General features: G+C 36.1%; 1 pseudogene; it reads right to left on the minus strand.

The window, feature by feature from the left end:
- Positions 1–5056: 5056 nt before the first annotated feature.
- On the minus strand, positions 5057–5634 carry LOC150041207 (AP-3 complex subunit sigma-1 pseudogene; annotated as a pseudogene).
- Positions 5635–24899: the final 19265 nt, after the last annotated feature.

Genomic DNA, 24899 nt, shown 5'->3' on the forward strand with positions numbered 1-24899 from the left:
ACTGAGGAATGTTCCATGGATTCCTAGTTTTTCCAGAGCTTTTAGCATAAAGGGGTGTTGCATCTTGTCAAATGCTTTTCTGCATCTATTTAGACCATCATGTGATTCTTGTCCTTGTTCCTGTTGATGTGTTGAATTATATTAATTGGTTTGCATATGTTCAATCAGCTTTGCATCCCTGTGAAGAATCCTGTTTGATCATAGTGTATAATTTTTTTGTTGAGTTGCTGAAGACGTTTGGCCAGTATTTTGTTGACAATTTTTGCATTAATATTCATCAAAGAAATGAGTCTAAAGTTCTCTTCTTTGATGAATCTCTGTCTGGTTTTGAGATGAGAGTTATAGTGGCTTCATAGAATGAGTTTGGCCAAGAGCCTTCATTTTCAATTTCATTGAAGAGCTTGAGGAGTATTAGTGTGAGCTCTGCTTTGAAGACCTTATAGAATTCAGCTGTGAATCCATCTGGCCCTGGGCTTTTCTTGGATGGGAGTTGAAACATAATCTTGACTCTTAAACATTATTTCAATTTTCTATGATTTCCAATGCTACTGTTTACAAGGCAGCCTACAATCTTATCCATTCAAGATAGTCTGTCCTTTTTATTGTTTATTTTCCCATCTTGATCGTCTGAGGTTTTACTGTAGCACATAAATTTGTGGATTTTTTAATATGTTGGATTCGTCATTCCTGAAGCTATCAAATTAAAGATGTATGTTTCTAGAATTTCTGGAAGTATGCTAATTATCTTTCAAATATTGCCGCTTTCCAATTTCTACATTATTTTTTCTTAGATCTATATTTTATATTCTCATTCAGTGATTTCTAGCCTTTATTTCCTGTTACTTCTTGATACAAAATTTATCATAATTTTCATGTCTATCTTGCAGCCATCTTATACTTTCTGTATCTAATAGTCTAACAGTACTGAATTTCTAATTTCTTATGTATTTATACATGGCAAAAATATGAATCCAGAGTCCTGTTTGATTCTTCAAATTGTCCATCATTTTATATTTGCTTATTCTTTTATGATTCTTCCATTTGTATGTTTCCTTAAAACAAGATGTGGTGTTCTTTGTTCTCCTTTTATATGTTTGTTAATTTTAATAAATGAAGTCTTGGATTAGAATGAAATAATTATTACAACCAAAATGCTGTTTCCAGTAGTAACAATTTCTGTTGATAAATGCCTCTTCTAATGCTATTTTCTCTCTAATTTTATATTTTCTTATTGTTTTTAAATACCTTGAATTTACTTTACGTTCAGATCCAGACACACATGTATGAATTTTACATTTTTTCTAGAAATATTAGATACTCTAAATCAGCAGTAATTCCTTTTACATTCACTATGTCATGTTGATAGAATAGAAAACTTAGAATAACTTTCATTTTAATATTTAAAATCCTCAAAACCTTGGAATAAGTATAATTCATTAATATTTTTAATATCTTAAGGGAGTGAAATTGCTAATACTTTATGAGGATTTCCAAATCTAGTTTTAAGTATTAGACTGGTGAACATATTCTTCATATCTCTCTGGGTTTCATCTATATGTTAAAATATTTCCAAAAACGAATTTCAAAAGTTTTCTTTTGGAAGTGGCGCTGTGGCTCAAGTGGTAGAATCCTAGCCTTGAGCTGAAATGCTTAAGGATAGTGTCCAGGGCCAGAGTTGAAGGTCCATGATGAACCAAAATAAAGTTCCTTTTTTGTGCTGTATTGGATAAATTCCCAGATTTGGAATTGCTGGTTCATAAACTAAACTACGTTTAGTTTTTTTTAGGGAATGTCCATACTGCTTTGCAAACTGATTGATTAACCTTACTCCACCAACACTTAGTGTAATAGGTTCTTTTTTGACCACATCATCACCAATGTTTATTATTGTTAGTTTTCCTGATATTGGCCATTCTAGCTCAGTGCTTGCTTTGATTTGTAATTCCTTTATGACCAGAGATGTTGAATAATTCTTCATGTGTCCTTTGTCCATTTTTATTTCTTCTGAGAATTTAATGTTTTGGTCATTAGCACATTCATTAATTGGATTGTTTGTTCTTTGAGGGTTTCTTTAAGGGGGTTAATTTTTTGAGATATAGATACATTTTGGATATTAGACACTTGTCTGATATATAGCTAATGATAATGTTCTCTCATTTTGTTGGCTTTCTATTTAACTTATTATCTGTGTCATTTGCCATGCAGAAACTATATCTGATGCAATTCTATACCTGGGCATTTATCTAATATAGCACAAACAAGGCCATACTAAAGCTACCAGAACAACCATGCTCACTGTAACACTATTCATTACAGCCCAAATATGGAACCATCCAAATAATATAAATCTTTAAAGAGACTAAATCAAAACCCCCAAAAATAAATACCAGAAAATGGATATTTGCAACTTAAAATTATGATAAGTGAAAAGACGGATTAGAAAGGGTATGTGAGAAGGGTGAAATGAATAGGATTTATAAAGAGGTACTATATTTATAAACTATTTTGGTAAAAATACTTTCAATTTCCATTGTTCATCTTTAAAGCAATATTTAAAACACAGGGAGTACATGTTTAAAATAACTTTACTCATAATTTGTATGTAGACCTAATACATTTTTCTCAACCCTTTGTCTTCTAAAGTTTCAATATCATTAAGATTTAGGTTTATCTTTGATACATAACAATGGCATTTTTGTTACTCTAAATCCATTCATATATATTCACTGATGACATATTTTGCTTGGTTTTTCTATTCTACTTACGTCCTTTTATCTTCCATGTTATTATTCTCATTGTCATTTATCTTTTCCATGTCTCTTTTTGTATATATGAAAATTTCTTTGGGCCTTCCTCTCTTAAATTATACGGATTTAATAATCTTCTGTATCTTCTTGGGAGTGACCTCCAATATAAATATCTGCATTTTAATGAAAAATATGATCATCCACATCTTTGTTACTACAAAATAATATATATGCATTAAAATGGTCAAATTTTGATAAATACCTTCCTTTCATACATTCTCTTTCCTGTATATTTTGGTTATTAGAAATGTTTGTTTATCTCTTTATTTGATTATCCTACATTTTGAGATTGATACTGGGGCTTGAATTCAAGACCTCACTTTCTCACTTTGCTTTTTTTACTTAAGGATGTTATGTTCCTTTTTAGGAATTTTGCTGATTAATGGAGGATAAGTACTTCATAGACTTTTCTGACATGGCGGCTTTGAGCTTCAATCCTTATATCTCACCTTCTTCAATAGTTAGAATTATAGAGTTAGCTCCTCAGGTGATTTTTCTAATACGTAACTTTTATTTCAAATAACAATGTACTCTGTTTTCTTTAATCTACTATCTAGCTAGTTTGGTTGCTTACTTTCATTTTTTAGCATTCATGAAAATATTTTCTAGATTTTGTTTCTATTATATTGTCTGTATAATCAATTATTTTTAAATTTTATAAAACAATCTATGAAATTTAAAAGTAATTGATTTTTCTCAGATAGTTCTACTTTCTCATGTTTTTATGCTCCTACTTTTGATGTCTTCTGTCATTGGAGATGTATTACTTTTGGTTGTGGTTTTGTAATTTTTTCTTTGGGTTGAGCTCATATTTTTCCATAATCTTGTCCTTATATAACTCTTACAGGAATTTGGGTTATTGCCCCACATTTCCCAGGGGTATAGAGTCTACAATTTATCTCTAGGTACTTATTTTTTAATTTTAGCAATTTTATTACCTGAAGTAAATACAGTCTTTAATCTTGTATGTAATTCATACTTTTGGTTCAAGAGCCCTTCAGGATTTTTCTGTTTATGTGGTACTGGGAAATGGAATCAATGGTTTCGTGCATGCTAGGCAAACATTCTACCACTAAGCCACATTCCCAGCCTGTCACAAACATTTTTAAGTGCCCTGGATTAGCAGAAGGGCTCAAGTGGTAAAGTGCTAGTTTTGAGCAAAAGAAGCTTAGGGAAAACAAGATTATTGGGAGGAGGTAGGGGGAGGGAAATAGGGATAAGAACATGAGAGGGGGTGTCGATGTGTGAGAAGTAATGTACCCTCTGTCTGGCAAATGTAACTGTGATCCTTCTATACATTACAATAAAAAAGAAAACGCTCAGCGACAGTGCCTTGCCCAGGCCCTGAACACAAGCCTCTTGAGTCAAACCACATAAGGTCATAGCAATTTATTCTTTTCCCATCTAGTTGTGTTTCATCATCAGGTATTCTTTTCCATTCCATAACAATGGGGAATGACTTGAACTACTAGTTTCCATAAACCTGAACTTTCAAACTTATTCTTTTCCTTGCCCTGTCTCAGTCGGCTTTGTGCTGAAGTCTCCCCTATAGAAAGTGTCACATATATCATCATCAATGCTTCATTTTTCCAGATGTCACAGCAACTTTTTTAACAATGATAAAATAGACTTTTATTTACTTTGTTGAATCAGAGGGTTGTAAAAAATTATTGCTGGGGTCAGGAGTTTGACCTAGTGGTAGAGTATGTGCCTAGAATGCACAAAGACCTGGGTTCGAATCCTTGGTACTACATACATACAAAAAAGCTGGAAATGGTGCTGTGGCTCAAGTGGTAGAACTATAGCCTTGAGAAAGCCCAAGGGACAGTGCTGAGGGCCTGAGTTCAAGTCCTGAGTTTGGCAAACAAATTATTGCTAGTGAAGATCTCAGGGCAACTGAAATATGTCACAGAAGTACATTAATAGCCAATAGATACAGGCATGCCTTATGTGGGCATAGTAATGCAGATTTTTCTAAAGAAAGAAAACACTGACACACACACACACACACACACACACACACACACACACACACACGAACTATACTATACATGTCCTTTAAAATCACTGAGCAAGCAAACCAACAAAGTGCTCCCATACTGATTATACACAATTTCTATACAGTACCTTTACTTAAATCTAAGAGCAAAAGTTAAGACTCGCTTCCTCTACTTTTGGTAAACAACTGCATGGTAAACTTAGATGACATTTCCTCCTGGGTTTTTCCTGTGAATGGTCTTTTTAATATTTTATTTAAAACAGAGCAGGTCTGGCACTTTTATACTGATGTGACCAATGTAAATGTTTCTTGGGATCTCAAGAAGATTCATGTTCATAACAGCGGATATGACACAGCCTGGAGCACCTGCCAATCCAGCCTCAGACTTCTCGAATTTGTTCTGTGCATCCATTTGCGTTACAATCTCCTTCATGTTGGTCTCCAATACCATTCCCACATCACCATTTCTACAAGAACATTGTGAACCTTGTCTAAATGGAACAGCAAGTTCAGCTCACAGATGTTCTCAAAACATTGCCTAATTGTCTAATATCTCCACAAACACTGGAATGAGATAAAAAAATGTCAAATTCATTTTCTGAGGAATCCATAGGGAAGACAATGTCAGTATATCAGCTGTGTCAGAGCCTCCAATTAACTGGATGTAACACGAAGTTACACAGCTTAATACTGATTATCAAAGGACTCATTCCAGGAAGATGCAGAATTGTCATCTCTCTTGGACACCAGGTGGAAGGTCTCCCTGATGATCTGCTGCTGCGTGTCTTCAATGTAGGGCTTGTTATAGATGTGGATCACCTTGATCATGGCTGGGTTTGGATGGCCTGGGGGTGCTGGGGGGATGTCATGGCAACTTTATAGGTCCATTTCAGCCCTTGGTTGTCACAAAACGAAGTCCCTATAATATTAACTTGAAATTGAGCATTGTCCTATTATATGTCAAGGAATATCGTCAATCTTCATGTTGACCTTAACTCCCCAGAACTTATACTAAAAGTTTGAATCTTTAACAAACCCTCAGTTCAAATATGTATATTTTAATATTATTTAATAGCTTACAACTTCTGTAGAAACATGGATATAATACATAGAAAAGGCATATATGGGTACTCTTTAAATAATGTAATGAGAATAGAAACCTTAGGCTCCTTGAGTTGTTTATATTTAATATATTTACTATAATACAAATAAAATTATTCATAGTATTGCACATTAAGAGGATCACAGCAAGAAAGAGTCATTTGCTTGATCAGGAAAGTCATAACTAAGCCTAGTAGCAATAAATCATACTTGTGATCACAGCTACTCTAGAGGCAGAAAGGAGGAAAATTGTGGTTTGGGGCCAGTCACAGCAAAAAATACACAAGAACCTATGTCAACTAATAGCAAGGTACAGAGATGAATGCCTGTCACTGCAGCTCCATAGGAGACTGAGATCAGGAATATCATGGTTCCATGCCAACCCAAGTAAAAATGTTCATAAGACCCCCATACCAACAGAAAAATCAGGGCTTGGTCCTACATGCATTTCATTCAGCTAAAGCAGGAATTGAAAGGAGGATAATGGTCTAAACTGGCTTCAGTAAAAACATGAGATCTTATTTTTAAAAATAATCTGATCAAAAAGGGTTAGCGTGGTTCCAGTAGAAGAATGCCTGTGTGGCAAGCAGGAAGTCCTGAGTTCAAATATCAATACTATACAAACAAAGCAAACTTTAAAAGAGGTAAGAATATAGTAAATTAGGCTCAACAAAATACATCCTTTCTTGCTGATTAAATTGTTAGTAGAGGATGCACCATCCATATATTTATGGAATGGAGTAGCAAAGCAAAAAGGTTGTTTTCTACAAAGCCACTTAATTTCCAAGGAAGGAAATGAGAGGATGGTTCTATAGAATTCTGAGTTCTCAGAAGTTGAGTTAGCAAATCTATAATATACTGCTTTATTAAGAATGTAATTTAACTGTAGCTTACATTAATACATATAGACATTTATGTCTGCTATTCCTTGTTTTCCTTTCAGAGAGAGACTATGACAATTTTAGTTCTCTGCTTCTTAAATCGGTTCATTTCCTTCTCTGACATATGTGGAACCTAGATGATACACTTTGGTGACTTTTGTTGTCTGTTTGAATTATTGTACACATATTTGTTTGGCTAACATATTTCCATATATTTTATCTTGTGATTTGTGCACATGGTAAAATATATAAAATCAATAAGAGTTGAACCTATCAAAATGATCAAATTTTCAGAAAAACTATGCCCAATTTCATCTTTACTTTCTAGAGTTGCATGATAGTACACAATATGCATTCACTCAACAGATAAATTTCTGCTGTTGAACTCAGTCTGTCTTTGTCTTGTGTCATTCCCCTTTAACATGTCTCATTTTTGATGCACATTATTTTTGTAACCTTATTCACTAAATCTACCACATTTTTTTCTTTATGGCATATGGTACTACTATTTCCAGATCAAGTAAGTATGCTGCCTTGAAACTCACCTTATAATTTCTCAAAATATTTTATTCCAATATTCTAATTTTTCTCATCAAATCTTTTCAGTTTTTATGTCACTTGGCATAGCTATCCCTAAATATTTAGGTTGCTCTCTTCAAATGCTCTCTTTCCTTGGATTATTTATCATCTTTTTGTAATCTTTTGAATTCTAGAACCCTGTGGAATCGTTTATAATGCCTAGAACAATTCAACATTTGCTCTGCTATGTTTTATTAAGCTCTAGTTACTCTTTTTGATCTGGTTAAAATTAAATGTATTCCTCATTAATAATATCCGTATTTAAGAAACGGGATATATAACAATCTTCATTCACTCTTTTCACCTAGCAGCTAAGTTTGAACTAAGGTACTTTGTGCTTTCTTGGCTTCACTGCTTGGCTCACACTCTACTACTTGACTCATTCTTTCAACTTAGCTTTTGGCTGGTGAATTGTAGATGGACTCTCGAGTTTTTTTCTGTCTCTAGGTGGCTTCTAATCACAGTGCTCTGGATATCAGCCTACTGAGTAATTAGGATAACAAGTAGGAACCATGACACCCAGCTTTATATTTCCCATTGATAATTTTCCACTCTGACCTTTGGGACTTCAATACTCTTTCCTTAATATGTTTTTCTTAATTATTTTGTTTCTTTCATACTTCATTATTGTATTTAAATGAATATCACTCCAGGTCCTTAACTATGATTTTCTTAACTATGATTATATAGAGAATACATGAGTGAACATTTTTGTATCTGGTACTGAAGTTTTGAACTCAGGGCCTCATGCTTGATTATATCAGCTTGCTACAACTTGAACTATATCCCCAGTCATTTTATGTTTAGTTATTTTTCTGATAGGGCCTCATGTTTATATCTGAGAAGAGGCTTAGACCAGAAACTACCTACTAAGAACTCCTGCTTCTATGGGATAATATGTTCTAGCCACAAGACTCTGTTTTTAATTGATACATATTTTCACTAACTTTTTTTTTGCCTGAGCTATCCTTGAACTGTAATCCTCCAGATATCTGCCTTCTGAGTAGGTAGAATGGCAGGACAAGTGAAATTTTTAGTGACCTCTTCACATTTATGTTTTCAATCATTTCTTACTTTTTACCTAACCTTATACTGTGTTGGAATACTCTCTTTGTAACCTATTTGCATATTTAATAATTAAAAAACACTTCATCTCTCCAGGTAAAATAATATTATAAAGAAATGATAAAAATTTTAAAATTAATATATTTAGACACAGCTCAAGATTATTTGACAGGATCCCCAGATCAAACACAGGAGTTGAATATTTACTCACAGGTTCCTTCTTAAATGTGAACTCATAATAGATTTTCCAGAATCAATGTAACACTGCAGCCTTCATGAGTTTAATATTAACATTTTAAAGTTGGAGCTAAACACACTAGTGTTCTGAAATACATATAAACTTAATGTTTATGCTTACAGGTATAATTGAAACCATCAAAGCAATACTCAATAATCTTTGTATAAGAAGCTTATATCTGGTAATTCTCTTTTAATTTTATTCTTGGTTCAGCTACCTCTGCTAAATAAGAACTCTGGCATACTTACACATTTACAGCAAGACAAAAACCAATAAAGTGGTCAGAAAAAGAACAGTTCATCTGTCCATATTGGTTGGCAGAAAGAATGTGTCGATGTGACTAAATCTCAAGGAAAGAGAATGTATGGTGGATGACTTCATTGAGAGACATCTTTGAAAGCTGTCTATCATGTTCAATAAGGGGAAAATTACATTTGACTGACACTGGGGGTCAAACATGATCTTATCTAAATCACCTCATTTAAAAGCCAGTGTATAAATATAAAAACCAGACACATGGTATGATAAAAGCCTTCACAAATATCTAGACTACAATACTAAATTTCAAAGCCCACGGTTTGTACCTATGCCCCAAAAGCTTCTATATGTTTTGTTTTAGTCCACAATTGTGTTTTGAAATATTCAAACAGTCTAACACCCTAGAATTGGTGTTTGGGACATTCCTTTTTCCCTGTTCCACCATTCATATTCTATATAGGCTAGAGTAGAAACCATTGTAAAAATGGATGATATTAAAAACATTGTTTATGTTTATGTTATTATAAATATTATGTTATGTAGTCAAGTGACATAGGATGGAATATAGACAGGTTTCCCTACCCAGTCATGGAATTTCCACAGCATTACACATTGCCCTTATAGGATCAGTGTCTGCTCCAATATATTAAAGACCAGACAGTACCTGCTTTTTGTAGATGTCTTCATTCATAAGGAAAGAATAGAGGAAGTATCAGGTGTGTATTGGCTCTGTTTACTCACAGTGGATAACCAAATGAAGCTACATTTTTTTCTCCCTTGGAAAGGAATAAGTGATGGCAAAATAAGTGCATTTGCTATACTTAGGAAAAAATTTAGGAAAAATTTCCCAACTTAACCATAGTTAATGAAAACAGAATCTCTTCACAAAATATATCAAAACTTCCTTTCACTTTATGTCACTACTACATTGTATATGAATAAGACAGCTTATATGCTTGTCTTTATCAAAAAAACACATTAGATTTCAAAGTTTGCTAATACCCAGAATAGTTGATTATAAATTAAGAAACTTTGCTTTATTCAAGCCTACACAAGTTTTTATTTTCTTTTCTTCTATTTTCTTAGTGCCTAGGTATTAAGTGTAAAGATAAACCCTTTCATAGGAATACAAATAATATACACTAGTTAAGTGATCTCATTGTTGAAGAGAAAGCACACCTTTTTAGGTAAATAACTGATTTTGTTCTAATAATATGACAAATTAGATATCCTAAAAAATTCCTCTCTGTGAAAAGGTATAAAAATCTACGCAATAATTTCAGTCACTTATTACTAAATTTCAAATTAAAGGTCTTTCTACAATAAAACCTCCAGAACAATAACTTTACTACAAAATTCCACAAATCATTAAATTCTAAAATAATTATAATATTTACACAGAAATAATTATATTTTGATTTTTTCTTTAGAGATAGAAAAACATACACAAGATCTACAATTAATAATATTAAAACAAGTGTCTTAACATCAAAGTGAAAATATGGTAAAAGGAGAACTAGAAACTCACTCTACTTATTGGTAGAAGCAGAAAAAAATCATGAAATATCAAAACAAACCAGCAACACAACAAAAAAGTATTATATTAGAACATATATATATATATATATATATATATATATATTCCCAGCTTGAGAGACTTGGGCAATATTAGAAAACTATTATCTCTCAAGACTTATTAAAGTGCCCCATTATATTATAGTATTAACTCAGAAAACAATACGAACTGCCTTTATACATGAAGAAAAACTGATAAATATTAACAAAATAACAGAGTAGAAATATAAAGAAACATCATAAACAGTCTAGAACAAATTTTTCAATAAGATAACTTGTATTTTATAATTAGGATCAAAATAAGAATTCCTAATACTAATATGTCTATTAACTGTTTTATTAAAATCCTACCTACAGCATCAAAGTTACACAAATTAAGTTAAACCAAAATTTTGTAGATTGGATAACAATTTAAAAAGCTATTTTCTACAAGAAAATAGAAACATTTAAATGATCTGTTACTGTAATAATTATGAATTATATCTGAGTTGTATTATTCTGTTATATAACATGTTTAGAATAATAGTGATAACAGCAGTAATAAGGTAGCCAAAAATAAATTTAAAATTATATGAATAGAAATATTATACTAAAGATGTAATAAGCGGAAGTACATATCCTGTATCTGGAAAACATTCATATGATCAATGTGTAAATTATTTTGATACTGATCCACTGTTCATAGAATTTGATAATAATTCAAAATTTCATATGGAAGAACAAAGGACGTGGGGCAGCTAAGCTGAATTTAATGGGGAAAATTATATGTGGCAACACCCAGATACCATTGCAAATCGAAAAATGGGTGCAATGATTGTCTAGTACACAATTGCCTGCATAGAAGGTTTATATGAAAATTTGGAATTTGAGATTAGTGTGCAATGTGCTTCTCAAGTCGGAGTGAATCCTCAACTACATGGAATCATCTTAGTATGTTACAAAAAGTAAACATGGTATAGGTTATTGGTATATGTATCAGTAAAATATACATGAAACCTATTATTTCTTAAAACTATATAAAACTCCATAATCTATTTTTTTGCCAGTCCTGGGCTTGAGCTCAGGGCCGGAGCACTGTCTCAAGGCTAGAGCTCTACCACTTGAGCCTCAGTACCACTTCCAGCTTTTTTCTATGTATGTGGTACCGAGGAATCAAACCTGGGTCTTCATGCATGCTAGGCAAGCACTCTACCACTAGGCAAAACTCCTGGCCCCTCCATAATCTATTTTTATAAAATTATAACTAAAGAATATAAAATGGTAGAGCTTATTGGACATAAGTACATGGAAGTGACATTTAATTTAAATAAAAATTGTGCTTTAATATGTGTTTGAATCAGAGCTAGGTCATAACATGACATTGATCATTCCCTATGAACCAAGGTCAAAATATTTAGAGATGATTGTGATTAACTTACAGTAATTATCTTATTATTTTTTAGAGAATCTATGAGACCAAGAAACTACGTGAGATTCAGCAAATTTACTGCAACAAATATTTTCTATTTAAAAAGCAAACTGAAAGGTACATACACTGAATGTCATATACAGAATTATTTCCAGACATATTTGGAAGTTAAATATAAAAGCAAAATATTGAACTTTGAGGAAAAAATGCATATAATTCTAAATCCAAAGTAACTATAGTCTGAAATATAAAGATATTGATAAATTCAATTAGAATAAAAACTTTCAGGTATCAAAAGATAATAAGAGAAATCCATGATTGTTATATATTAGAAAAATATTTATAAGACATGTAATTAATAATTATTGCAAATCAACATATATGCACACATAAATATGTATATATGTACATAAGTATCAAAATTAGTAAATTTAAGATAAACAAAAGAGCATAAAGTTAGGAAAGATAGGTACATTTTTACAAGGATAAAACACTAACAACCCAGATGAATATTATAAGACCAAAATAACCAAAAGAATCTAGATTCAATGTAATTAAATTTCCATTTATTTGTAGTTCAAAAATGGGTAAACCACTTAGTATATTGTTTAGTGACACATTGAAATGTGAAAATCTATATAGTAGGCAAGTAAACCATAAAAATTCAAGGGAGAGGAGGCGGAAGAAGGCACCGAGACAATAGGGATGCTGCCTAGCTCTCTCTCACAAAAAGAGAGAACAAGGGAATCCCACGAGTCCATTACCTTAAGAAATCCACAACAACAAACTCAAAAAGCAATGGAGAAGGACTCTAACTGGAAAAGAAATCCAGATAAAGCTTATATCCAACTTTCTCAAAGAATTCGGAACCCGAGGACCCCTCCGCTGCCCCTCACCGCAGGCTCCAAGCCGGGAGAAGACTCGGCGGAAGGCGCCAGGCAGAGCAGCCCCAACCGCTGCAAAAACCAGCATAGGACAGGGCCAGCGAGCCGCAGAAGCAGCGGAACCCAGACGCGGAACCAGAACAGCAAGCAGCGGAACCCAGACGCGATACACAGGTGGCGGAGGAGACCCAAGGGGAGTAAAAGCTTCCCAACACCATGGAGCGCCCACAGACAAATGCAGAGGCGTGAGTAGCGCAGCGGGTCCCCAAACCCATCCGGAAAGCGGAAAGCAGAGCTGGTGCCAAGTAATAGAACTTAACTCAAACCCCTCCACCCCGCCCGAGAAAGACCGGCAGGAAAAGGGGGGGCAAGGAATTTAGAATCCTGTCCCTTCCCTCAACAGCCCACTCCCCCAGGGCATTGACTGGCGACTGACAGGCGGGCGGGACTAGGACTCAGCACCCCACCAAGGGAGGCAGAGGTGTCCCAGCCCCCACCTGCCCACCAGGTTCCTCTCCCAGGCCTCTGACTGGAGTCCAACAGGCGGGCTACTCTAAGACCCAGCACCCCACGAAGGGAGGCGGAGCTATCCCATCTCCCACCAGCCCAACAGGCTCCTCTCCCAGGCCTCTGACTGGAGACTGACAGGTGGGCAGACACTAACACCCAGCACCCCACCAGGGGAGGCGGGGTATCCCAGCTCCCACCCACCCAACAGGTTCCTCTCCTAGGCCACTGGGTCTCCCAGCTCCCACCCACCCAACAGGTTCCTCTCCCAGGCCACTGGGTCTGGAGAGTGGGGGGCGCAGAGACCCTGCGTTACAACAGCTGGTGTGGTGTGAGGAAAAATGGGAGCCAGCATCTGTCCCCCTCAAATCTTGAGCAGGGCATCCTCCAGCTGGGAATCCTGAGCAAGACAGCACCAAGGGGCCCCCCACAGTCACAGACTCCTGGCCAAAGCGGCAGAAACACAGCAGGGAACTGAAGGGCCAACCAGCAGCCAGGCTGGCTTTCTGAGAATCAGAAAGGTGCGCCTCTGCCCTTGGAGCCCACATCCCTGGCTGGGACCCGCACCTGGGAACAGAGTGGACACCTGCTGGTCCTGCTGAGAGCCCATGGAAACTCCCAAACCCCAGACCCTTGGCTTGGGCCCGCCCCAAGAAGCCCCACATAAAAACAAACCATCTGCCCAGCACACTCAGACTGAAGCTCGCAGATCCATCCCACGGCCCACTGTGAGGCCACTGGTTGGGCTGAGAGCTAGTCATGCAGCAACACATAGGTTTTATCTAATACTTTCCAAACTTTGTACTCAAAAACGCTAACTTTTTACCAACTTAGGTCAGTTATCCTTACACTATACGTTTTCTTCATTACTATAATAATCTTACACTCCTATGTTATTCCTCTTATACCTCCCCTGTTCTCTCTCATACTATTTTTCTACCTCTGGTCCTCTGTTCATCTTTCAGCCCTTATAATGCATGGATCTACACTTGATGCCTGTGGAGCAATACCGTATATCTAGGTGTTCAATGATACTCTAAGCTCAAGGGACTTAAAGACAATAGGGATTGGATTGAGAGGCTTATTGTTTTGGGTATAAATCACTTATTAGTGGATGTATTAGACTGGTCTGTAAGGGCACAAAAAGAAAGAGTGATAACACCAATCAAAAATTGTGAATATCTAGTGTCTACCAGCTACAGAGGTCTAGGTTGGTTATATCTGAAAAACTATAATCGTGTTTAGTATTAATCTTGCTCCCATTTTCAAATGGGCAGAACAAGAAACTCGAGAAAAATGTCAAATCAAGAAACAACATCTCCCACCCAATATAAACAGACAATGGAACAGTCACTGGCAAACCTAGAGGAGAGCCTTTCAAGTGCCATACAAATGCAATTGATAAACATCATTAATGAAAAATGTGAAAATACAAAGAAAGACATAAGGGAGGAAGCCATAGCTAAACAAGAGGAAACCATAAACAAGGCGATAAGTGAAACAGGAGAAGCCATAAAGGAGGCCATAATAAAGGTTATTCAAGAACAATGGATGAACTCATAGAATCCACAAACAAAAAGGTGACCGAACCCCAGCAAATGTCCAAAGAAAATAAAGCTACTGAGCTAACTTCTGAAATCGAAATCAAGGAGCTAAAGAAATCCATACATAATCTAAAAGAAGAGATGCAAGGCATCAAAAATGAGCAACTAGAAGCAAGGGAGATGAAGAATGAGCTAGATAGCTTTGATAGCCAGTTAGACAATGCTGAAGAGAGAATTTCCGGGGCTGAATATAATTTAGTTATTATAGAGAAAAAACAGAAAATGAGTCAATCCAAATCTAGGAAATAAGAGAGAGCGCTTCAGGAAGTCCAAGATACAATTAGGAAGCCTAATTTAAGGCTAATTGGTACTGAGGAGGGTCTGGAGAAGAGGTCAGTGGTATTGGAAATATACTTCAGGGAATCATCTCAGAGAAGTTCCCAAATATGCAGAAGGGCAGGCCCATCCAGATACAAGAAGCTTTTAGAACCCCAAACAGACCTGAGCAGAAAAGGACATGCCACCGCCACAGTATAATCCGAACTGGATCAATAGAGACCAAAGAAAGGATCCTAAAGTCAGCCAGGGAGAAGGGATCAATCACCTATAAAGGCAAACCAATCAGAATAACTCCAGATTTCTCAGCAGAGACCATGCAAGCAAGAAGTGACTGGAAGCATATGTGTCATGCCCTTAAGTCAAATAACTACCAACCAAGAATACTGTACCCAGCTAAGCTCTCATTCATAACAGAGGGAACAAAAAAACCATTCTATTCCGGGGAACAGCTGCAACATTATGTAGCACCCAAAGCAATATTCCAAAATGTCTCAAAGATGTTCTACACATAGAAAACCAACATGAATGCAATACAGAGAAAGAAATGGCACTTAAACATCATACCATCTAAGTACCACAAGAACTCTCAAGACACAGGCCCTAATGAAAGCTTTTAAAAATGGTAGGAACTAATAACTATCTCTCAATCCTAACTCTCAATATCAATGGACTTAACTCTCCAATTAAATGGCACAGTCTCTCTAGTTGGATCAAAAAACAATATCCATTGTTCTGCTGTCTTCAAGAGACACATCTTACCCCCAAAAAACAAACATTTTTTTGAAAGTGAGAGGTTGAAATAAACTCTATCAAGCTAAGGGCCCCCATAAACAGGCTGGAGTTGCCATCCTCATGTAAGATAAAAGACAGTTCAAACTAAACTTAGTGAGAAAAGACAAAGAAGTTTACTACATACTACTAAAGGGATCTTTCCTTCAGGAAGACATAACGAACCTAAATATCTACACACCCAATCCCGGAGCTCCGAACTTCATCAAGCAAACATTACTTTCACTGAAACCATACATAGATCGAAACACAGTGATTGTTGGTGACTTTAACACACCACTCTCACCTATGGACACATCAACATGGCAAAAATTCAACAGAGAAACCTTAGAATTGAACAACTATATAGACCAACTAGATCTAACAGACATCTGCAGAATATTCCACCCAATAACACAATATATGTTTTTTTTCCACAGCACATGGAACATTCTCCAAAATAGACCACATTTTAGGCCATAAAACAAACCTGGACAGATTCAGAAACACAGAAATTATTCCATGCACACTCTCAGACCACAAAGGCATCAACTTGGAACTGAATACCCATCTCCACCAATGAAAATCCTGTAACTCGTGGAGATTGAATAACACATTTTTGAATCACCAATGGGTCATTGAAGAGATCAGAACAGAAATCCAACAGTTTATGAAATTTAACAAAAAGGAGCACACAAAATACCAGCTCCTTTGGGACACGGCAAAGGCAGTATTCAGAAAAAATTTATAGTTCTGAGTGCCTATAACAACAAGTTGGGAAAATCGCGAACCAACAATTTAATGAGTCACCTTAAGCTCCTGGAAAAAGAGCAACAAACCAACCCTAATCCCAGTAAAAGGAAGCAAATTATTAAAATCAAAGCAGAATTAAATGATTTGGAATCCAAAAAAACTATAGAATGAATCAACAATACAAGAATTTGGTTCTTTGAAAGAATTAACAAAATTGACAAACCGTTAGCAAATCTTACCAAAATAAGAAGAGAGCATATCGAAATAAACAAATAGACAAAAATGGTAATATCACGACAGAAATTACCAAAATCCAGCTTATCATGAGGGAATACTTCTCAAACCGTTATGCCAAAAAATTTGAGAATCTAGAAGAAATAGATGAACTCCTACCAAATATTAACATAACCACACTGAACCAAGAAGACCTAATCCAACTAAACAGGACTATTTCAAGCACTGAAATAGAAATGGAATAAAAGACGTTCCACCTAAGAAAAGCCCAGGGCCAGATGGATTCACAGCTGAATTCTATAAGGTCTTCAAAGCAGAGCTCACATCAATACTCCTCAAGCTCTTCAACGAAATTGAAAATGAAGGCTCTTTGCCAAATACATTCTCTGAAGCCAGTATAACCCTCCTCCCCAAACGAGACAGAGACCTATGGCTACATAATCTTTGACAAGGGAGCCAAAAAAATAGAATGGAAGAAAGACAGACTTATTACATATATGTGAAAGATTTTTAAAATTATGCAAATACATATTGTATATACGTAGAATACATGGAAGAAGTATTAAGATGAGAAAGCCCTACAAATTGTCAGCAAATAATCTTTAGACTACGTTAAAATTTACATGTTCATGTAGCCTCTTATAATGTTGTGGAAACGATCAAAATACTGTATTACAGTGCTATCAGTCTTCACTCTTATCTCACAATACAAATAAAAAATTGTGTCCAGGACGCTGTGAAATGTGAGCCATAGTTTAAATCAGGCTCATTTTACAATTGCTCTCTCTCCATCAAAAATGACAGTATGATAAAACATTTTCCCATCAACATAGCAACAGAGGTAAACATAGGACAGAAAGACAATATATATCACTTAAAAAAGTAAACACAGCTGTGCTGTGGCTCAAGTGGTAGAGCACTAGCCTTGAGCTGAAAAGCTCAGGGGCAGCACTCAGGCCCAGGATTCAAGCCCCATGACCAAAAAAAAAAAAAGCCGAATATCACAGCAAAAGAACCTTAATTACAATAAAATAATAATGAACCAACCCAACAGAGATATTCACAAGGCAATCTATTGAGGGTGAACTTATGGGGAGATAACGTGGGAGAAAAACATGGAAAGGGGTAACAATGTACAATAAGAAATGTACTCAATACCTTATCTATGTAATTGTAACGCCTCTCTACATCACCCCGACAATAAAATTAAATTAAAATTGCAATTGTACAGAAGTGGAGCTGTGGCTCAAGTGCTAAAACATCAGCCTTGACCAAAAAATTCTAAGAAACAACACCCAGGACGTGACTTTCAATAATATTACACATGGATACACACACACAAACACATAAGCACACACACACACATAAACACATACATTTTTGATTGTATAAGTATAGCATAACAGTGAGAAATCAGAAGAGTACTCAAATAGTTGACTACTTTCTAATAGCATCAAAATATCATTCAAGATTAATAGCATCAAAATAATAAATTATTTTTGAATAAACAAAAAATTAAATATAAAATTGATGCACTGATAGTGTCAAAATACCATTGAATGGATTATAAAACACATATGCAGAGTACTTCAGGGAAGAAAACAGCAGAATCCCTATCATATTTCGTATAGTATACCATTTCATTGATAATTCCTGACCTAGGACTATTTTATCCCGTTTTCGCGTACACTTCATTCATATTTAATACTAACTCAATACTCTGGCCTGATTTACCCAATTGTCCAGAAACAAGGATATACTAAAGACACTACCACAATGCTGTTCACTGCAGCACTATTTACCATAGGAAAGATATGGAACCAACCCAGACGCCCCTCCATAGATGATTGGATCATGAAGATGTGGTATTTATATACAATGGAATTCTATGCCACCATCAGAAAGAATGACATCGCACCAATTGTAAGGAAATGGAAAGAGTTGGAAAAAATCATATTAAGTGAAGTAATCCAGACCCAAAGGAACATAGGCTCATTGGTTTCCCTCATTTGTAATAATAAATACACATCCAGAACTCTCCTAGCAGAGGATTACAATAGCTCAAACCCTAGATACATAAGACCATATAGGATGATGCCAAATTAATGGTCCTCCAGAACATGGAAACAAGAACTTAAATATGAGTGACTGTTATTCTTTTTTATTGTGATTAATAGAATGGTAACATTATATTCACCAGATAGAAGGTATATAACTTCACAAACATTGATACCCTTTCTTAAGACATGGTCACCATTTCCCTCCAACCCTCCCCGCACTTATCTTGATTTCCTCCCTTCCCTATCCAATTTAAAATAACAAATTAAACAGATATAAAATCTATCAGATAACAATGGGAAATATTGTAACAATATGACATAACCAGGGGATGGCAAAAGACATGAGAGATAACATACTACATTAAGAACAACAGTCATTCATTATATGGCTTTTGTTTCCTTATCCTAGAGGTCCTTACATTTAGTGTCATGCTATTTGGCCTAATGTCTCTAGATTTTGTTCTATTGTAAATCTCTGGTAGGAGAGCCCAAGGTTTCTACTGATTATGACAAATGAGGGAGACTATTGTGCCTATGTTCCTTTGAGTCTGGGTTACTTCACTTAATGTGATTTTTTCTAAGTCTTTCCATTTCCTTAAAAATGGGGTGATGTCATTTTTCTGACAGCAGCATAGAATTCCATTGTTTATAAATACCACATCTTGTTGATCCACTCATCAATTGAGGGACATCTGGGTTGGTTCCATATCTTTGCTATGGTAAATAGTGCTGCAACGAACATCACTGTGCTAGGGAATTTAGTATACCCTTGTTTCTGGACTATTAGGTAAATGCCAAGAAATGGAATTGTTGGGTCATAGGGGAGCTCTATGTGTAGTCTTTTGAGGAACTGCCACAATGCTTTCCATAGTGGTTGAATGAGTTTGCACTCCCACCAACAGTGTAGTAGTGATCCTGCCTGGCCACATCCCCTCCAGCATCTGTTGTTATTAGTTTTCTTGATCCTTGCCATTCTAACTGGAGTGAGGTGGACTCTTAGAGTTGTTTTGATTTGCATTTCTTTTATGGCAAGAGATGTCGAGCATTACTTCATGTGTCTATAGGCCATTCATATTTCTTCTTCAGACAAGACAGTCTTTAAGTCTTTGGCCCATCTTTTAATGGGATGGTTGTTACTTTGGAGATTAGTTTTGGAGTGATTCAATTTTTTGAGATGTTGATGTATTTTAGATATGAGGCCTTTGTCCGTTGTATGATTAGTGAAGATCTTCTCCCATTCTGTAGGCTTCCTAACTTACTTACTAGCTATGTCCTTTTCCTTACAGAAGTTATGCAATGTAATGCAGTCTCACGTATCCAGCCTTTCTCTAATTTGTTGTGTTGCTTGGTCCTTATTGAGAATGTTTCGACCTGTGCCAAGGAGGCCTAGTGTATCTCTTATTCCTTCTTGTAAATTTTCAGGTTTTACCTTGAGGTCTTAGATCCATTTGGAGTTAATTCTAGTACAGGGTGACAAAGAAGGAGCCAACTTAATTTTCTGCGTGTGCTTAACCAGTTCTGCCAACAGCACTTGACGAAGACGCTGTCTTTGTTCTATTCTATGTTTTTTGCTCCCTTAAAAAAGATGAGGTCACGATAAGTCTGTGGTTTAATATATGGGTCCTCAATTCTATTCGGGTAGTCTTCAGGTCTGTTCTCATGCCAGTACTATGCTATTTTGATTAATATAACTCTGTAATAGAGTATAAAGTTTGGTATTGAAATTCCTCCTGCGCTGTTCTTTCTGCTAAGAAGTGTTTTTGCTATATGGGGTCTCTTATTATTTAATATTAAATTTTGGATTGCCTCTTCTATTTCTTTAAAGAATGACATTGGGATATTTATGGGAATTGCATTGAATTTGTAGATAGCCCTTGCAAAAATTGCCATTTTCATGTTGATTCTTCCATTCCAGGAGCATGGGAGGTTTTTCCATTTCCTCAATTCTGCTTTAATTACCTTTTTCATGGTTTTAAAGTTTTCATCAAAAAGGTCCTTTACATTCTTAGTTAAGATAATCCCTAGTTTCTTTATTTTCTTTGAGGCTATTGCAAAAGGAGTTCCTTTCCTGATTGTTGCCTCATTCCTCTCACTGTTGGCGTATAGGAAGGCAGTTGATTTTTGAGAGTTAATTTTATACCCTGCTACCTTGTGAAAGTTTTGAATCAGCTCAAGGATCTTGGGAGTGGAATCTATATGGTTCTTTAAATACAGAATCATGTGATCTTCAAAGAACAAAAGTTCCAATTACTCTTTCCCTATTTGGATCCCCTTTATGCTTCTTTCTTGCCTTATTGCTCTGGCTAGGAATTCTAATACTGTGTTAAAGAGGAGTGGAGAGAGTGGGCATATTTGTCTCATTCCTGATATTAGAGGGAATGACTTGAGCTTTTCGCCATTAAGTATAATACTAGCTGTGGGTTTGTCATACACAGCTCTTATTATACTGAAGTCCTAGTTTCTCCAGAGCTTTTAGCATAAAGGGGTGTTGGATCTTGTCAAATGCACTTTCTGCGTCTATTGAGAAAATCATGTGATTTTTGTCCTTGCTCCTTTTGATGTATTGAATTATATTAATTGATTTGCGTATGTTGAACCAGCTTTGCTTCCCTGTGATGAAACCTGTTTGATCATAGTGTATAATTTTTTTGATGAGTTGTTGTAGACGTTTGGACAGTATTTTGTTGAGAAGTTTTGCATCAATATTCATCAAAGAAATCGGTCTAAAGTTCTTTTTTTGATGCATCTCTGTCTCATTTGGGGATGAGGGTTGTACTGGCTTCAGAGAATGAATTTGGCAAAGAGCCTTCATTTTCAATTTTGTTGAAGAGCTTGAGGAGTATTGATGTGAGCTCTGCTTTGAAGACCTTATAGAATTCAGCTGTGAATCCATATGGCCCTGGGCATTTCTTAGGTGGACATCTCTTATTCCATTTCTATTTCCGTGCTTGAAATAGTCCTGTTTAGTTGGATTAGGTCTTCTTGGTTCAGTTTGGGTATGTTAATATTGGCTAAAAATTCATCAGTTTCTTCTAGATTCTCAAACATGGCATAAAGATTTGAAAAGCATTTCCTCATGATGCTCTGGATCTTGGTAATTTCTGTTGTGATATTACCATTCTCATCAGTGATTTTGTTTATTTGATTGTGCTCCCTTCTTTTTTTGGTAAGATTGGCTAAGGGTCTGTCAATTTTGTTAATTCTTTCAAAGAACCAACTAGTTGTGTTGTTGATTCTTTCAATAGTTTTTTTGTACTCCAATTCATTTAATTCTGCTTTGATTTTAATAGTTTGCTTCCTTCTACTGTGATTAGGGTTGGTTTGTTTCTCTTCTTCCAGGAGCTTAAGGTGACACATTAAATTGTTGGTTTGCAATTTTTCCAATTTGTTATTGTATTCAGTCAGAGGTAGAAACTTTCCTCTGAGTACTGCCTTTGCTGTGTCCCAAAGGCAGCATATTTTGTGTGCTCCTTTTTGTTAAATTTCATAAACTGTTGGATTTCTGTTCTGATCTCTTTGATTACCCATTGGTGATTCAACAATGTGTTGTTCAATCTCCATGAGTTACAGGGTTTTCGTTGGTGGAGATGTGTGTTCAGTTCAAATTAGATGCCCTTGTGGTCTGAGAGAGTGCAGGGAATAATTTCAGTGTTTCTGAATCTGCCCAGGTTTGTTTTATGCCCTAAAATGTGGTCAGTTTTTGAAAATGTTCCAAGTGCTGCTGAAAAAATCATATATTGTGTTGTTGCTGGGTGGAATAATCTGCAGATGTCTGTGAGATCTAGTTGGTCTATACAGTTGTTGCATTCTAAGTTTTCTCTGTTGAATTTTTGCCTGGTTGTTCTGTCCATAGGTGAGAGTGGTGTCACCAACAATCAGTGTGTTTCTATCTATGTATGGTGCTCCGGGATTAAGTGTGTAGATATTTAGGATGGTTATGTCTTGCTGGAGGAAAGATTCCTTTAGTAGTATATCGTAACCTGCATTGCTTTTTCTCACTAATTTGAGTTTGAAGTCTATTTTATCTGATATGAGGATGGTAACTCCAACCTGTTTATGGCGGCCATTTCCTTGATAAACTTTATTCCAACTTCTCACTTTCAAAAAATGTTTGTTTTTTTGGGCAATATGTGTCTCTTGAAGACAGCAGAACAATGGGTCTTGCATTTTGATCCAACTAGATAGTCTATGCCGTTTAATTGGACAGTTAAGCCCATTGATATTGAGAATTAGGATTGAGAAATATGTATTAGTTCCTTCCATTTTTAAAAGCTTTCATTAGGGCCTGTGTCTTGACTTAGATAAATCTTATGAAAATAAGAAGAGTAATAAGAAGAATATATAGAGAAATGAGGGAGGTAGATATAGGATATTTCAATATAAAATTTTTAAAAAGAAACAAACAAAAAAAACAACAAACAAAAATTTGGGAGGACATTCCTCACTATTGTGAGTTCTTAGCCCAGAAATACTAGGTTGAGAACCTGGAGATTAAACAGCACATGACTGTATTAGTATAGATATCATTTTTTTCAGGTTGTACCCAGAGCTGTCACTGTGTTTCTAGGAATGACCACAGTGACAGAAGGAATACAGGAAAATAAAGAGGAAAAAAAAGGAAAGAATCATAAAATTTTTTTTAAAAAAAGGTGCAGGTAAAATGGCAAAAAAAATTAAGAACACCTAAAAATGCAAATGAAAATGTGTAGAAGAAAAAAAAATACAAAGAAGAAGAACAACAACAAAAAAGTTATTTTTCTTTTTTGGGGGGGGGCAGGATAGGAAACTTATGTTGTGTCTCCACTAAATTCGGCATCCATACACTTCACAAAGTCTTTTTCTCTTGTGATTTGACTTTGCAGTTTTTCAGATCAGATTGCTTGATTGGGAAAATGAATCTGAATGATTCCCGGGGGCCGGGGCCAGGGGGGGTTGTTTACCAGGTCCGGGGCCCCCCGGAGGGGATGGACTTCAGCAGAGCTGAGGCGGGATTTCTGGCTAAGGTATCTCTGGGAAATCCTTTGCCCTTTAGAATGATGGCGCTGTCAGCACCACCTCTCAGGTTCCAATTGCTTTGGCTGGGTCTTTGCCAGCAGTCGAGATGGCGCTGCTCTCAGCTGGTGGGGGAGGGGCTTCCTTCCCAATGCCGTTCCTCGAGCAGAAGTGGAGTCTTCTCCTCGGAGGTTCTCACAATTGCTGGGTTATCCAATTCCGTGAAGCTGTCAGGTCTGTGCATGGCCTGGTGACTGCTCTGGGCTCGCGCAGGCTCTGTGTGGCTCTGTCTGCATCGGGCAGGTCTGAGCCACGGAGAAGCACTGTCTGCTCAGATTCAGAAAAGAAGCTTTGTCTCTGCAGCCGCCCTGCAGCTGACGCCGCTGCACTCTGTCTTCTCCCCACGGTCTTCTGCCTTTTTCCTCTCTGATTAAGATCTCTGTGGTGCTAAAGCTTACTTGGGCTCAATTTTTGGTTGTGAACTTTCCCCTATGCTGCCAGAACTGGTATCTTGGCGGGAGCTCAGAAAGACTCACATTGAACCGCCGTCATCTTTCGCCGATCAGGAGTGACTGTTATTCTAAATGTACTGTTTTTCTCTCTTCTCTTGTGTTGCCCTTTGGTTAATCTCATATTGTTACGGTATCTCACTGTGTTATCTGGTATATTATATAGATTTTACTTGATTATTTGAAATAATAGGGGAAAAATGAGGGGAAGAGATGGCCTGTTTATCTGGAAGAGTGACTATTCATGAAACTGTTGCACTCTTTCAATAAATTTCCTTTTAGATCTAAAATAGAAGATGTTGAGGTTCATTTATTGCAATCAAATTATTCCTACACAAAAACTGCCTTGACTGTCTGGTTCACATTTGACAAGTATAGGCAGGATACTTGTGCCAAGA

The sequence above is a fragment of the Megascapheus bottae genome, chromosome X (assembly GCF_031878675.1).
Source record: "Megascapheus bottae isolate mThoBot1 chromosome X, mThoBot2.hap1, whole genome shotgun sequence".
Taxonomy (NCBI): domain Eukaryota; kingdom Metazoa; phylum Chordata; class Mammalia; order Rodentia; family Geomyidae; genus Megascapheus; species Megascapheus bottae.